At 43.2% G+C, this 16838-nt stretch overlaps 1 pseudogene; it reads right to left on the reverse strand.

The window, feature by feature from the left end:
• Positions 1-12496, reverse strand: part of LOC102825773 — a 16279-nt pseudogene extending 3783 nt beyond the window's left edge.
• Positions 12497-16838: the final 4342 nt, after the last annotated feature.

Consider the following 16838-nt stretch of genomic DNA (forward strand, 5'->3'; position numbering starts at 1 on the left):
TGGAGAAGGATGTCATGCTGGGTAAGGTGGAGGGTCAGAGAAAAAGAGGAAGACCCCTAACGAGATGGATTGGCCAAGTGGCATCATTGATGGACTCAAGTGTGGCAGCGGTAGTGAGGTTGGCTCAGGATCGGACATTGTTTCGTTCTGCTGTGCATGGGGTTGCTATGAGTCGGTTCCGACTCGATGGCACCTGATAACAACAATAACAACAACATTAACAACCTATGATATGCAGATAATACAAACTTGCTTGTTGTATGTGAAGAGGACTTAAAATACTTACTGATGAAGATCAAAGACCACAGCCTTCAATATGGATTGCATCTCAATGTAAAGAAAACAAAAATCCTCACCACTGAACTAATAAACAACATTCTTATTAACGGAGAAAAGATTGAAGTTGTCAAGGATTTCATTCTTCTTGGATCCACCATCAACACTCATGGAAGCAGCAATCAAGAAATCAAACGATGTATTTATTGCATTAGGGAAATCTGCTGCACAAGACCTTAAACATTGGACCAATAAATACTAGCCATATAAATGGAGAAAAGATTGAAGTTGTCAAAGACTTCATTTTGTTCTGATCAATCATCAACACTCATGGAAGCAGCAGTCAATAAATTAAACGATGTATTGCATTGGGCAGATCTGCTGCACAAGACCCTCTTTAAGTGTTGAAAAGCAAAGATGTCAGTGTGAGGACTAAGGGGCATCTGATGCAAGCCATGGTATTTTCAATAACCTCATATGCTTGCAAAAGTTGGACAGTGAATAAGGAAGATCGTAGAAGAATTGATACATTTGTGTTATGGTGTTGGAGGAGAATACTGAAAGTGCCACAGACTGCCAAAAGAACAAATAGTTCTGTGTTGGAAGAAGTATAGTCAGAGTGCTCTTTGGAAACCAGGATGGCCAGACTTCATCTCTTATACTTCGGATATATTGTCAGGAGGGACCAGTCTCTGGAGAAGGATTTCATGTTTGGTAAAGTGGAGGATCGGAGAAAAAGTGGAAGACCCCCCAGCGAGATAGGTTGGCACAGTGGCAGCAGCAATGGGCTCAGGTGTAGCAATGATAGTGAGGTTGCCCCAGGATTGGGCAGTGTTTTGTTCTGTTGTGCACAGGGTTGCTATGAGTTGTTACCAACTCGATGGCACATAACAAGAACAACAACGGAGAACCCACCCTAACACATCATCAAATAATAATTTTTTGTATGTGTGACCTTTTCCTTGACTTTATAGTAGTGGACCCCTACAGTATTTGTATTTTTGTGAAAGACCTCCTTCACTCAACATAATGTCTTACAGGTTCATCCAAATTAAGAGCTGTTTTGAGGATTCTTTGTTATTCTTCAACACTTCATAGTGTTCCATTGTGTGTAGGTGTTATAGTTTGTTTATCCATTCATCCATTGATGCACACTTAAGTTGTTTCCATCTCTTTGTTATTGTGAATAATGCTGCAATTAATATTGTTGTTGTTGTGTGCCTTTGAGTCAGTTCCAACTCACAGTGACCCTGTATAGGGTTTTTGAGAGTGGCTGGTGGGTTTGAATTGCTGAACCTGTGGCTAGCAATCCAGTGTTTACCCTACAGTACCACACCAGGGCTTGCGATTAACATGGGTGTGTATGTATATGTTTGTGTCCCAGTTCTTACTTCTTTACGATATATACTTAGTAGTGGATTGTTAGATCAAATGGCATTTCTATTTCCAACTTTTTGAGGAAGTTCCATCTCATTTTCCACAGTGGTTGCACCATTTTATAGCTTCACCAGAAATGTACAAGAATTCCAATTTATCTACACCTTAACCAGTATTGAATTTTGCTATTATTTGCAGTATTGCTATCTTATTGAATTTTGCTATTATTGCTAGGGTGAGGTGATACCTCATTGTTTTGATTTGCATCTCTATAATGGCTAATGATTGTGATTATTTCATCATGTTTTTGTTGGCTGACTGAATGTTTTCTTTGGTGAAGAACCTGTTCCTGTCCTATGCCCATTTCTAAATTAATTGTCTTTTTGTTGAGGTGTTGACGTTTTCTATAAATTTTGAGATTAGTTCCTTGTCAGGTATGTAGTTGCGAAATATTTTTCCCCATCTGTAGGTTCTCTTTTTACTTTTTGGGAGAAGTCTTTTGATGCACATAATTGTTTAATTTTCAGAAGGTTCCAGTCATCTAGTTTATTTTCTGGTGTTTATGCATTTTTGGTTATGTTCCATAGTCTATTATGCAATAAGTTGTTAAGTGCTGTTGAATTGATTGTGACTCATAGCAACCCTGTATAAGGTTTCTGAGGAACAGCTGGTGGGTTTGAACTGCTGACCTTGTGGTTTGCAGTCCAGTGTTGATCCTACAGTGCCACACCAGAAGTCCATGAAATAGGTCCCATAAATTCAACATTTTTTCTTTGATGATCTTTATAGTATTAAAATTTACATGTAGGTCTTTGATACATCTTGAGTTAGTTTTTGTATATGGTGTGAGGTATGGATCTTTTTATAATTATTTATTTATTTTTTCTGCAACTATATATCTAGTTTTATTTTTTCTACAGCTATCCAGTTTTGCCAGTACCGTTTGTTAAAGAAATTGCTTTTTTCCATTTAATATATTTGGCCCTTTGTTGAAGATCAGCTGTCTATATTGTTGTTGTTACATGCCATCAAATTGGTTCCAACTCATAGTGACACTGCATAGGGTTTTTGTGGAACAGCTTGTAGGTTTGAACCACTGACCTTTTAATTAGCAGTCCAGTGTTTCATCCTATAGCACCACACAAGTTGTCCATAGATGGATGGATTTACTTCTGAGTTCTCAATTCTGTTCCATTGGTCTATGTGTCTCTTATATCAGTACCAGGCAATTTTGACTACCATAGCTACATAACAGATTTTTTAAAAAAAGTGTATATATGTATACACACACACACACACCTAAGTTTATTATCAAGTAAATGGCTTACAGTTGTAGAGTCCGGGTCCCCAGCAGAAGGGAGGTAGAGAGCCTTTCTCGTGTGTCCATTATATTGGAAACAGGCCACACACCCAAGGAAATATCCTTTCAATTGATTGGCAGCTCATAGCCAGTAATCATACAGTTAACTGTGCCTGTATTTGGTTTCATCACCATGGGAATAAGCACATCCCAACTTCTAAACCTCTGGAAATCCTGGCATAGTCAAATTGGCACAGAACCCTAACCATTACAGGTCACACTTGTCAACCTGAAACCAATAAACTATATGCATAATCTTTAAATAAAGAAAATTATAAAGTCATACTTGCACCTAACGTGATACAACTAAAACATATAAAATGAAAAACACACTTTTTTTAAATTAAAATTTTTATTGTGAATTGAGTGACAGAACATGGGAGAACATCAGTTTTACACCCATCACTTCATTGCCATGATTACAATCCCCTACGTGCATCACAAGTCACCAGTAATTGCTTCTATTCCCTCTATTTGTTTGTTTGTTTGTTTTTTGTTTTGAGAGGGGGATGTACAACAAAACAAGCAGGAACATATAATCATTTAAACATTTAAACAACCAAAGGGCACATTCTGCAAACCTGCCTCCTGGCCTGGAAAACAGTCTTTCTCTTTCTATTTCTATCTCTCCATGACCTCATCTCGGCCTCCATCTCTGTTTCTCTGGATAGGGTTTCACATTCCGCTCATGCTCTTCTCCCTTGATGGTCCTAGGGTCCTCTGTTCCTGGAATGTAAGATTAACCACTCCCTCTTTATGTTGTTGTTGTTGTTAGGTGTCATCGACTTGGCACTTACTCATAGAGACCCTATGCACAACAGAATGAAACACTACCCGATCCTGAGCTAACCTCATAATTGTTGCCACGCTTGAGTTCATTGATGCTGCCACTTTGCCAATCCATCTTTTTTTTTTTAAGGTTTTTATTGTGGATTGAGTGAAAGTTTACAGGGCAGATCATCAGTTTTACATTTAACAAATCATATACCTCGTTTCATTACAATGATTATAATCCCCTCCATGTACCATCAGTTAACAGTATTCCTCTCTACTCACTTTAGCTTTTTTTTTTTTTTTTTTAAATATTTTATTGTGAATTATGTGATAGTTTACATGGGAGAACCATTGCCATGGTTACTATCCCCTCCATGCATCATCAACCAACCAAAGGGTATAGCCTGCAAGCCTGCCCCCTCCTGGTCGTCAGCACCCAGCCCCTTTCCCTCTCTGGGTCTAAACTCCCCAGTTGCTACATCTCTGGCATCACTGCTTCTCTGGGTAGGGTCCTGCTCTCTGTTTTTCTCCCTTGATGATCCCATGGACCTCTGCTCCTAGACTGCAAAGTCAATCACTCCCCTCTTATTTCTACAAAATGTTTACCTTTACATTTCCAACCCTCACAATCAGTGTTTGTTCTTTTAGTTTTCACATATTTGTCCCCTCCAATCTTTCTATTATTGTTTTCAAATTGTATAAATTGTATAGCATTGTGACCCGAGAAGACACTCTGTACTTTGATATTTTTACATTTATTGATGCTTGTTTTATGGCTTAATATGAGGGTGAGTAAAAAATTATCCATATTCTGGCTATAGAATTTATTTTAATCAACTTTTAGAAAAGATAAATATATCAATTTTTGGCATAATCTTTTTGCTTTTCAATACACTTTGTCCATTGATCAACAAGCTTTCATATTTATTAAAAATGTTTTAGGCTAAGCTGCAAGCCAAGAATGCACCAGGCTGTTTTCAGGGGACCAAGCAGGTGAAAGTCTGCTGGAGCAAGATCAAGACTACAGGGAAGATGCTTTAACACCTCAAAATGAAGTTTTTGCAGTGTCAACAATGTGGGCAGAGGCCTGTAGACATGCATTGTTACGTAAGATCACAATGCCCTTGGATAACAGTCCTCTGCATTTAATTCGAAGTTTAGGCTTCAGCTCTTTAGTAAGCATTTCACTGTTGTGAGCCCTGATGTTTGTTGAATCTTTTTTCCTGATAGTGTTCCAGTACTGGCTGGCCCTTGAGAATTCCAGAAAATTGTTAGTGTCAATTTTCCAGCTGATGGTTGACTTTTTAACTTTCCCTTGGTCATCAGCTGTGGATTTTCTATTCCATACTCTGCTGTTGACTCTCAGGCTCATAGTGATGAATCCATGACTCATCACTAGTAATTTTTTTAAAAAGAAACTTTTACCTTCCTTCAAGTATGGATCAAATTTTATTTGCAAATGTCCATGTCCACACCTGCATAGCAGTGACCTTGAACAGAAAGTACTAATAAAACAGTGCAGCCAACAAAAGTTTTAATATAACCAGAGTGCAGATAATGTTTGATTTAGACTTACCCTCGTATATGGGCCATTCTGCAGAATGTTCCATACATGCTGGAAAAGAATATGTATTGTGATTTTGTTGGGTGGAATGTTCTGTAAATATCTGATATCAAGTTGGTCGTTTGTGTTGTTGAGATCTTCCATATATTTGTTGAGTTTCTTTCTAGTTCTATCCTTCATTATAGATGGCATGCCTCCTACTATTATCATGAAGATGTCAATCTTTCTTTTTGATTTTGTTAATGCTTGCTGTATGCATTTTGGGGCTCTTTCATTGGGTGCATTGATATTATGGCTATGCTTTCATGATTCCTTCACTATTTAATGTCCTTCCTTATCCCTTTTGTTGTTTGTTTTCCTTCAAATCTATCTTATCAGTAATTAAGTCATACCTGCTATATTTTGGTTGTCATTTGCTTGATGCATGCATATTCATCCTTTAATATATATTATCTGTGTTTAAAATAAGTATTTTGTAGGCAGCATATTGATGAGTCCTGTTCCATTCTGTTACTCTTTCTCATGACTCATACATTTAGTCTGTTTACATTCACTGTAATTAATGTTTAATTCATTGCTGTCATTATGGTTTTTTTTTGTTATTGTTGTTGTGGTGGTGTTGATTTTTTTCTGTATCATTTTTTCTGTGCTGAGTTATTTTCACTAGATTTATTTTTCGTTCTTTTTGCTGTTGCTGATTTTTTATGCTTACTACTCCTTATGATTTTCTTTGTTCTTTTGATTAGGAGGTTTATTAACTTTCTTTGTGGTTACACTACAATTTAATCTTCCCAATATGATGTGAATCTTTGTGGAAGACTGCCACATCATTCTCTAATGGAGAAGCTCATGGATTTGAATCACTGTTCTTTTGGTTAGCAGCCAAGGAGTCCTTCACAAAGGGACACACCTGGAAATTCTGAAGGAGCAATATACTGTTTTTTGAACTAGTAGTATTTACATGGCTTGAATATTTTATAATTGTTCATCAAGCTGTAGGTTTTAATTTCTGCCCTTTTATATATAAGTTTGGAATTCTGATGTACGGTGCTGTAGGATAAACACTAGATCACAAGATCGATTTGAACTGCAAGGTCGGTCAGTGGTTCAAATTCACCAGCCACTTCTCAGAAACCTTATGCAGAGTCATTATGAGTCATAACTGACTCAACAACACTTAACAACAACAAAGTATACTATGCTTTAAAAATAAAGTTCATATTCAACTTAATTTAATTTTTTTTATACAATGGTAAGATTTTCATTTTTAAATAGCAAATTTGAATCTTTAAAAAGAAAGTTAGTGATTCCTAGAAAAGTCAGGATGAATGTTACTACTGGTGCAGTGGGGATGGGGATGTGAATGACGTGGGTCAAGCAGGTGACTTTCTAAGGCACTGGCAATGTCCTATTTACTCATTTGAATGGTAGTTACCAGGAATTCAACACTGAAAAACCACAGGGGTGTCTCACCCTGTAGTCATGTATCCTGAAATCATGAAGGCATAGTTTCCATGGATATCTCTGGCAGACAGGGTATTTTGGATCTCTCTTAGAGATACTGGAAAATCAGAAAATACGGTTGGGAATAGAAGGTTTATTTGTGGAGATTGAAGATGCATGAAGCTGCCCAACACAGGTGCCCCTGGGCTCAAGTTAAGGTGCCAGCAAGGCTGCATTCCTTCCTGGATGCTCTAGGAGAGAACACAATTTTTACGGATTCTAGAGGCCACTTTGTATTCTTTGGTTCAAGGTCCCCTTCCTCCTTCTTGCAAGCCAGCAAAGGTGGATCAAGTCCTTCTCACATTGTATCTCTGTCACATACACTTCAACTTTCCTCTACCATGTTTAAGGACTCCTGTGATTACACTGGTGGAGTTGCTGGGTCACATAAATGGCTAAGCACTTGGGTGTTAACTCAACGGTTATTGGTTAAAACCCACCCAGAGGTGCTTCACAAGACAGGCTTCCAAAAAGTCAGTCATGAAACCCCTATGGAGCACAGTCCTTTTCTGAAACACCTGGGGTCGCAGAGTCAGAATTGATTCAGCAACACTTCGTTAGCTGTTTTGACAACCTTCGGCCCACAAGGATCGGTCAGGATAATATCCTTATTTTAACTGATTCCTGATCAGTGTCTACACCCTTTACACTCTAAATCAGACCTCCTTCCCTCTAGGGAGATTTATTTTATGATTTTATTGTGAATTAAGTGATACTTTACATGGGAGAACAGCGGTTTTTTGCTCATCCTATCATATTTTGTTACAGTTGTGACAGTCCCAAGTAGTCACGATAATAATTACTCACTATTGAATCAAGTGAATTCTATCCCCATCTCCTTTCACCAGACCCATCTAGACAAGATGAAAACTATTCAGTGGGGATTCTACCTTTCCCCACACACTCTGAAACTAAACTCCACCTGGAAACCTTGTAAGCCAGTTACTTCATGTCTTTATAGTGTTCGCCCCCACCCCCTGCCACCCATTTTAGGTAGTCAATGTTTAAGTTGCCCATCCCTATTAATCCTGTATACCTGGGGGGACAGCCTTGATCCTTGATGTGATGAGTCCTTCCCTCTTGGTTGGTATATTGAGCTATTACATCCATAAGTATAGGTCAAATTCATCAAATTATAGCAATTTACACTTGGTTCCTTTATCGAGTTTATCATCCTCTAGTCAAGCTCTGGTCATCAAGTCATCGAAACTAGGTCAAATGGGTACTATCCACAAGTTTGGGCATTCTTGTGCGTCTTCCATCACTTTGTATCAGCTGGATACTTCACTCTCAGCTCTAGCCCTCTGTGGCTAGGTCAATGTTCTAGGGAGATTTTTCATGATTAATTTTTTCACACTCACCCACCCACCTTGACTTTCACACCTTCATTTGTCTGTATTCTCTCTACACTTCTTTTTGTTCTACAACCACTGTGAAGTGACCTTTGCCTTGATCTACTAGTGAAACTAAGGAGGGAGAACTGGCAGGGTTCAGTAACCAAGATGAAGAGAGGTTTTATCCCTGTGCTAGTGGCACCATGGTATGTAATGAATTCAGAAGGTGGAAAAGGCCCATGAAGGAGAATGGTTTGGTTCACGTGGTGCTGTTTCATACCTGTTTAAATGACTGGTGGAGAGGCCAAGGGACATACAGCCATGGGAGAGCGCATGAATGTTCACAAGATCTGAGAAGGGGCAAGAACAGGGAACCAGGATAGGTTTCTGCTAAAGAGGAGTGGGGAACAGTAGTGATGAATGGGAATTATGGAATCCAGAGGTGGAAAAAATGGCAATCAGGAGAGAGCATTCATAGTGCCTGTATGAGATATGCTAATGTGGCAGGGCAGAGCCCTCCTGGTGTCTACACCCAACCAAAGACACTCTGGTAAGGCTGGCTGTAGGACTCCTGCTCAGAGGCTAGTCCAGGCTCCCCACCAAGAACAGGGGAGGCCACAGAATGCCAGAGGTATGTAGCTTTAAAACAGCTCTATAGTGGAGTCATTCCTGACCCCGACCTTCTTCCCCAAAAGAGAGAGGGCAGACCACAGACTATGAGAGATACTTTAATTTGAAACAACTGCAAACTAGGGTGTGCAGGGGCAGAAGTAGATGAAAGAAAGCCCCCTACAGGCACAGAACAGGCAGCAACTAGCATGGCTGCTGCTCCTGGACTCAAAAGGCACCAGTGCCAGCTGTTTCTCTTGTAGCAGGATGTTGGGTTCAATCTATCAAACAGAACAGAAAAAGGTAAGAGCCACAAGCAAGGGTCAACCTACAGCCTTTCTGAACAGATAAGATTGTAAGAAGGGTATGGCATGTGTTAACATTTACTTCAAAGGCTCAGGAACTTGTCAGTGAGGCTCCGCAGGACCGCTGAAACAAAGAAAGGCAAAGTCAGACACTCAGGACATAGAGGTACAGAATACAGAACCCATCCCTTTGTCCCCTTGGGGGAATGGCCTAACCCTACAACCTCAAATTCCCACCAGCTCCTATTCAAACTTGGCCAAACGGACTCCCTTTCAGCACCTGAATTCAGAGTGGAAATGTTTTCTAATCCAGAAGACAAAGAACCAGCAACCCTCAAACTTTGGAGCGTATCAAAAGCAATAAAATAACCATCAAGCACATGAACCAGCTATCAGAACTTAAAGATGAAATAAATGAGGCTTCTCTAATGGTCCTAGATGATTTCTAGGACTTGTTGGCAAAATGTACACGTACGCAGAAGAGGCTTGGGTACCTTAGCTTGTCCCTGCCCCTACCCAGAGGACAGTCATACCAATTTCATCTTTAAGGTCGTCTATCTCTTTCTGAAGCACGACACACTAGATCAGCAGATAACAGAGAAAGAGAAAATGTTAGTATACTCTTTCCTCCCCCTTCTCATGTTCCCCCTCTACCACTGCTCCCTTATGACTTACACAGTCCAAAGCCCAGTGGCTAGACCCATAAGGAAATCACAATGTAAAGGAGGTACTCTCCACCTTGGGGTCGAGAGCAGGAAGGGATGGAGGGAACGGGCAACATAAGGTCAGTTTAGCCTGAGTGCAGATCCCACAACCTAGTTTGGAGCTGCATTTCTAGGGGCCAGAGAGGGCATTACCCTAGGACAGCCTTGTACTCCAGGTGGTAGCTGCCGCCGTTCCTGTCTCATAGTATTGGTGTGAGACCGCTGGTCACCTGAAAGAGAACACAAAATGATATTTCAGCGTCTAGGTTATTGTTGTTTTTAGTGCTGTCAAGCCGGTTCCAACCCACAGCAACACTGTATAGGGTTGCTAAGAAGCTACTGGTGGGTTTGAACCTCCGATTTTGAGGTTCAAACTGACCTTGTGGTACACGTATTATCCTGCACTGCCATACCAGGACTCCAGCACTCCCTCTGCTGGCAACATATTGTCCCTGCTCTGTCTGGCAGCTCCAACTTTCTCTCTGGGCAAGGGAGACTGTTCCCCCAGTCTCAGCCCATCTGGAACTCATGGACTGGATCTAATGGATTGTGGCTGTGACACTAGCAGAGCCACAGTCAAAGCCAGGCCCCCAGGGTGAGCACTGTGGGTGTTCAGATTCTCACAGAAAAGGCATTTTCTGCTAAAAACTTATTTTTGCAGTTGGAGGTTGGGGTGTTGCTACAAATTACCCCCACCACGAAAACCTCATGCAGAGGACACTTTAAGGCCAACCCTGTCTGCATCCAGCTTCCTATGGAGTGCTGTCTGGGTAGGCAGAGAGGCATGGGAGTAGGGTTGAGGCCCCCACAAGTGCTCCCTCTGGGTCCCCTTCCCCAATTCCACAAGACTCACCCGACGGTGTAGGATTCCTAGGTCTGACGACTTCCTGGTCAAAGGCCAAGGGCTGTGAGCTTCCTGGAACTTGGGGAGCCCTGAGGCTGGGTTCTCCACTGCTTCGTTCTCCACGATACAAGGACAGGGAAGATGGCCCTAGCCTGCTTGCTGGAAACTAAAAGAAAACTTTCTGGCTGATTCAGGAATGGGTCTGTAGGGGTAAGTGTGAGGGAGGGAAATCAAGAAGCTGATCTCCTTTAGCAATTTCTCCCCCAGTCATTCCTGGGCCAAGAGGCAAAGCTGAGCCAAGAAGAAAAGTGGGGCAACTGAGAAAACCTGTAAGGAAGGCTCATGACTGCCCTCCCTTCTTGGCCCATTCCTGTCTGGGGAGAGGGCTCAAAGCGCATGTCAAATATCGAGAACAGTGACTGGAACAGAGTAAATCTTAATGTCTGTTCCTTTGAAAATGAGCTTGATTGGGCACTCTGATGACAAACTCAGAGCAAAGGAGTGGAGTTGGGGACAGGAGAGGGTCTACTCACTTGATCCATTGAGGTTGGATCTCTGTTTGGGTCATCATCCTGAGTCTCCAGCTCCAACTCCCTTGTCCTGCTCACCAGAGATTTCTTCCCTGCATTGTGTCTGGGCTGCCTGGGTCCCGAAGGGACCAAGGATTCCCTCTTAGATTTCCCAAGCAGTGAGATGCCAGAGATTGGGGGGAAGGTGGCTGGCTCAGGGAGGCTCATGGAGACTCTCTGCCCCCACAAAGGTAAGGATGGGTGTTTTCTCTCCAGGGCAACTTTTGAGGCACCACTTAGGCATTTCTTCTCCTGGGCTTCTTTCCTTCTAAGAGTGGCCCGGGGCAAGTCGTATACAGAAGCAGCAGCAACAGCAGCAGTAGTAGTAGAAGCAGAGGCAGCGCTTGGGTAATCAGGCCTGGCCCCTCTCTTGCCCCAGGCCACACTTTGCATTTTCTTCCGTGAAGACATCTCAAGTTCTCCAACAGGCTGCTGTCTTTCTGCAGCTGAAGGGAATCGGCGTGCAGTGGCACTCAGGAACGAATCTGGCACATGAACGACGTTATCCTTGGCGTGGGGATTCGAGGCTCTGGGTGCGTCTCCGGGATCCTCTGGGCAGTCGGACTTTGCTTGGACTTTCGCTTTGGGCTGAATGATGACCTTCATCAGTGATATCTCACTGAACTCATCCGATGACTCGGAGTCGGAAGGCACCCCGGCCAGGTCTTCTTCCATGCAGGGCCGCTAAAGAGTCACAGTAATTAATATTCAACCGACTTTCAATGCCTCTTTCAGGGCTTCCCCGGGCATGACCTCCCTCGGGCCCACTGAGGTTAGGAGCAGATGTGAATGGCAGCGGGAGACGCCCGCTCTGAGTCTGCACAGCTAGGGGCGGGTGACCGTCTACCTTTGGGGCCTGTGTCTACATCTGCCCAAATGGGAAATACCTGAGTGGCGCAGCTTTCTGGGGAGGAGTTTCTCCGGACCCTCCATGTACCCCGGGTGGTCAACAGCCTCGCCATGGCCGAGGAGTCTTTAGTCTCTTCCAAGTGGGGCATGTACTCTAGAGCATGCTCCTTCTTGCTGGTTGGGGAAGCTGGTCGGCCTTCCAGGCTCCGCCGCATGGCCCCTCTGTCTCCTATCACTTCCCTCTCCACCTCGAAGCCCACCGCGACTGGGAGGCCGCCCTTGCTCTGGCAGCTGCGTGGCGTCCCCACATCAAGGCCTCGTCTGCGCCCCCGCGGGCCTCCAGTGGTAGCCCGCCGAAGGCTGCCCCACTCTCCGCTCTCTGGGCTGAGGCCCGCTCCCCCAAAAGGCACCTCATCTGGGGAGCTCATGTTGCCGGATCGTCCTTGAGGCAGCACGAGAGCCCGGCTGTGCGTTAGCACACGCAGGCGCGGGCCAAGCGACACCTTCTGAGGCCACAAAGGCCGCACACGGTTGATCGCCACAAACGAAGCTCCGTCAAGAACCTTTGAAACCTGGTCGAGGCGGCCTCACGTGGCCTTCCACCAGCCAACCAGTGGGCTCCTTGTTGGACCGCCCCTCTGGAACTAACCAGTAACAGCAAGTGCGTTTGGTTCTCTTTGCAGCCAATCAGGTGGTTAGGTGTGGTTGTAGGGGCTCTGGCCCCGCCTCTTCCTGTGAGTCTTCCTGACCAATGATTTCTGGGTTTCTGAGCGTTGATTTCTGGGCTATTGGTTTCATTTCCGACTTCTAGCCATCCAGTATTGCGTTTCCACGGAGTGGCTGGTGAGTTTGGACTACTGACCTTGCTGTTCATAATGACCTTGCTGTCCAGTGCTTCTCCTACAGCACCACCCGGGAAATGACAGGACTTATGAGAGTCCTGGTGTGGTGCTGTGGGCTAATGCGTCAGACTACAAAGTTGTTTGAACTGCAAGGTCGGTGGTTGAAGCTCACCAGCCGCTCCTTGGAAACCCTGTACAGGGTCGCTATGGGTCAGAACCGACTCGATGGCACTTAACAACAACAGCAACAAATGAGAGTAAAATTTAACAATGAACATGGAACACCTAGGACAGAAAGTATTCACAAACCTGTTTTCTGAAACATGACTTAGAACCCCTTAGGAGAATAGGCAAATGAAGTCCACAAGTTCATAATCAGGGGTTGGCATACCTTTACCTGTAAAGGGAATTGTGCACTGTTCAGTGTCTGTGGCAATGTGCAACTGCGCAGCTTTGCCCTTTTGGCACTTAAGACTGCAGCCATAGACTACTTAAATTCTATTGACAGGTCAGCGTTTATCCAGCTGATCGCCGCCTCCTCTGCCCAGTTATGTCAAAGGAGAGAGAATGACCCTGGTCATTGGTCACCTCAAAAGAGATTCACCAGAGGTCATCATGGAGATGCAAACTAAAACCTGAAAACCGCTTTTCATACACCAGGCTTGCAACTGTTTAAGAGCTTAATGATCCCCAGGGAGAGCTTGTCAGGAAACCAGTGCATTTGTACTCTCCAGGAAGGCATATAAATTCAGACTACCATTTTCAAGGGATAGTTTCCAGTCTATGAATAGCACATACTATGTGCCTGGTACTCTTCTCTGCACTGCCGATGAATATTTTCCAATCCTCACAGGAATCCCATAATCAAATTTCCTACTAGTATTGTTCTCTCAGTGGCGCTGTGGGTTAATGACCTGGACTGCAAGGTCAGTTTGAATGGCAAGTCGGCTCTTCAAGCTCACCGGCAACTCATCAGAAACTCTCTACAGGGTTGTTATGAGTCAGAACTGACTCTATGGCACTTAACAACAACATCGCCCTATCACAGATATGAAAATAGGACTGGAGAGTGTCTGGATCCCATAACTTGACTGCTGCAGGTCTAGCAAGACCCACTTGTGGTTGGTGCAAATAGCATACACAGACAAAAAGCAGCAAATGGCAAGTCAGGTTTATTAAGCTATGAACAGTACACTTCTCAGAAGAGGAGATGCGGCATCTTGTGAGTGATAGAGAGCGTTGTCCTGTTCTTTCTCCCCCTTTATAGGGTTTTTAGCTGCTTTAATTCTGATTGGTGGCAGGGTCTAGGCAGCATATGTTTTCACCCTTTTTGATGGTCTAACACTGCTCTGTTTCTCAGAAGGTGTGCTGGGCTCAGTTTCCTGAAATTGTTAATTCAAGTACCAGATGTTGGGGTGTGGTTAGGCTGGCTATTAGATTCCTACTCTGTCCCTTAGGTCCCCCCCCTGAGCGAGTAGGATCCTGAATTCTTTAAGGGACATAGTGGTCGTTCTACCTGGCTACTTCCTGCAGATTTGAGAAGATGACCTACCTAGTTAGGTTCCTTCTCCTGAGTTTCTATTCTGACTCTTCCGCTTCCTCTTCCTCTATGAATCTGGCTGCCACAGCATCTAAAGGTTCATTTTCATTTGGAACTGTTGTATTCTGGAAGATACAAATTTAACCAACAGGTTTAACACACAAGTAGCAAATATTAAAAGTAATATTATAGCCACGATTGGTCTAATGAGAGGTAAAAACTAAGTCATTGAGGGAAGCCAGCTTTAAACAGTTGTCCAAATGTTTTGAGTTATTCATTTTTTACTGTCCCTTAAAACCTTGGCAATGTTTAACACACCTTGTCCTCTACCTTTCCAATTTAGTTGATATAAAAGCAGCAGGTGGTATTTGCCAAAGCACATACACCTCCCTGGTTAGCCAGTAGTCTAATGCTATTTGGTGGACCCTCACCTGCTTTGCTAGTGAGTCAAAAGAGTATTGGATTGCTTTTATGACAATATCGGCATCCTGGTCCTTACTCGGCAACAACCTCACGATGTTTGTAATAGTTTGTGCAGTGTACACAATCTCTCCTATGAGGCCAGCATTGGCAGTGACCAGTGAGATCACTACTGCTACAATCAGTCCTACTCCTCTCAGGATCCGATGTCTCCCTGCGTAGGCATTAGCAGAGTGGCATAGAATAAGTTCCTATAAATCTGAGAATCGTAATTTACAGGTCTCAACCATCCTACTTGTGCAGTGCCCATATAAGTTGGTTACATTTAAACATCTTAAAGCCCATACCCCTTTGGTGGTATTGTCACCACATAATCACCATGCACCTGGGTTTAAGCACAGGAGTTGATCCTCAGTAGGCCTACTGGTGCTGTTCTCTGGTTCTGGGCTTGGATTTTTCTTAACCTATTGCAAATAGTCTTTCTCTGACAGACGTTGGCACTTGGGGTACCAACCAGTTGTAACTATACTCCAGGGTGCCAATGGGTTTCCCAGCGTTTTTCCTATTTTGAATCATGCCTGTCTGCAGTTCCTGCATGCGTCTTGGCTAGTTCTGGGCCTATTTCCAGGACAAAGTCCTTTGGCAGAACAGCTTCGAGTTATATTATTAGTAATGACTATAATATTAGTCCATTGAGCAAGAAAGAAGTGTATAACACAACTGAAACCCTTTGATTGAACTTGCACTGGCCAATCTACCTTGAGGACTGTAACTGGGTATCCCTTAGGTTTCCCAAAAGGACGGCTAATGCTGGACAAGTTAGTACTTGGAAAGGAAGTCAAAGACACATGTTGGGAAGAGCATTGACATTGGAGAATTTCAGGATGGCACACCCAGCAAGTTGTTAAATTTTTTCCTTGGGTTATTATTTTTGAATATTCAATTAGGAAATTTGCCGCTGTTACTGAGAACAGTGATTGTTGTTGTTGTTAAGTGCCATTAGGTTGGTTCTGACCCATAGCAACCCTGTATAGGATTTCCGAAGGACTGCTGGTGATTGAGTTAATGCAGTCCAGTGCATTAACCAGCAGTGCCACACCAGGACTTGAGAACAGTGATAGGCTTATGATTAAGTGCCCTTCATGGTGATCTGGTGCTGTACCAGTCTCCACTTTCCATTTGGTTTCTGTATGGCTAGAATAGGGATATTATATGGTGATGGTGTCTCAATTAGCATCCTAGAGTTATGGAGTTGTTTATTATAGGTGCTAAACCCTGAATTCCATGTGATGACAATCTTTAGTGCATTCTTTTAGGATATCCAGCCTCATGCCTTAGTTCAATTTTAACTGGATCTCTATATATGGCTCTGGAGTCCTGGTGTGGCGCTGTGGGTTAGTGCGCTAGACTGCACAGTCAGTTTGAACTGCAAAGTTGGTGGTTCAATCTCACCAGTTGCTCCTTGGAAACCCTCTAGAGGGTTGCTATGGGTCGGAACCGACTCGACAGCACTTCAGAACAACAACATGCATATGGCTCTAGTGGGTTTTCCATTGTCCAAACCTCTGGATCCAAATTTCGGGGTTCAGGAGGAATGTCACTCTTTTCTGGCAGTTCCTCCTTTATAGATAACATGTGGGTTACAGGGGTAAAAGCCAAAATTATCTAAGTTTCTAGTCTCTATCTACCTTATATACAGAGGGGATAAAATTGATACTTGATGTGGAGACTCCTTTCCTCTCAGTTGGTATTTTGAGCTACTACATCCATAAGTATAGGTCAAGTCCACCAAATTGTAGCAATTTACACTTGTTTCCTTTATCAAAAAAATTTTTTTGTGTGTGTTCTTCTAATCGAGTTCTGATCATCAAGCCATTGAGGCTAGGTCAAATGGGTACTATCTGCAAGTTTGAGTGTTCATGTGCATCTCCCCTCACTTCAGCTGGATGCTTCACTCTCAACTCTAGC

The sequence above is a fragment of the Chrysochloris asiatica genome, unplaced genomic scaffold (assembly GCF_000296735.1).
Source record: "Chrysochloris asiatica unplaced genomic scaffold, ChrAsi1.0 scaffold00118, whole genome shotgun sequence".
In the NCBI taxonomy this organism is placed as follows: Eukaryota; Metazoa; Chordata; class Mammalia; order Afrosoricida; family Chrysochloridae; genus Chrysochloris; species Chrysochloris asiatica.